General features: G+C 39.9%; 1 protein-coding gene across 1 annotated transcript in view; it reads right to left on the reverse strand.

Moving 5' to 3' along the window:
• The window catches only part of LOC119592519 (adenylate cyclase type 1-like), a gene marked incomplete in the record, with an annotated part of 97,990 nt that overhangs the window by 46,314 nt on the left and 51,070 nt on the right, over positions 1–606 (reverse strand).

Below are 606 nucleotides of genomic sequence, written 5' to 3' on the forward strand. Positions count from 1 at the left end.
GGACTGTCAGAAACTGCAAAACAAAAAGAATCACAATTTCTATAAATAAAGTATGCCTACAGCATTACATCTATACTTAAAGCAAATATACATAAACACACACCAGCCGTCATCCCAATTTGAATGAATGAGACACTCCCCGCGTGTGAAAGGGACCTCGTATCACGCTCTAGGACCGAAGTCATTAAGATCAAAATATCTCACACTCTGTCCGGCCTCTTTGCAGTCATTTATAACTGTTGGAATATTTATATCACGCGAAGAAAGGGGCCCAGGGCGGGAGATACCGATCTGTTGCAGTTGCCGTCCAGGGTGTCACACGCCAAGGGGAACGGGATGGGTTATTATTACAGCGTTATTCTAGTTTAAGATATTTAATCGTTGCCAAGATGAAATTGAGAACTGATTTCTTAATTACCCTGACAAGCTGCACAGCCATGGGCTAGCTTTGATTCACTGATTCTTAACATCCTAACAAAAAGGTTACATTACATTTTTATGGTTCTATTATCTACTGCACCATCTGACAAATCACATAGTCCTTCATCTATTCACGAGTAAACTGGCCGAGTATTTACTTCATTCTTATTTAATTTCATCAGCCTT

The sequence above is a fragment of the Penaeus monodon genome, chromosome 30, assembly GCF_015228065.2.
Source record: "Penaeus monodon isolate SGIC_2016 chromosome 30, NSTDA_Pmon_1, whole genome shotgun sequence".
Lineage (NCBI taxonomy): Eukaryota > Metazoa > Arthropoda > Malacostraca > Decapoda > Penaeidae > Penaeus > Penaeus monodon.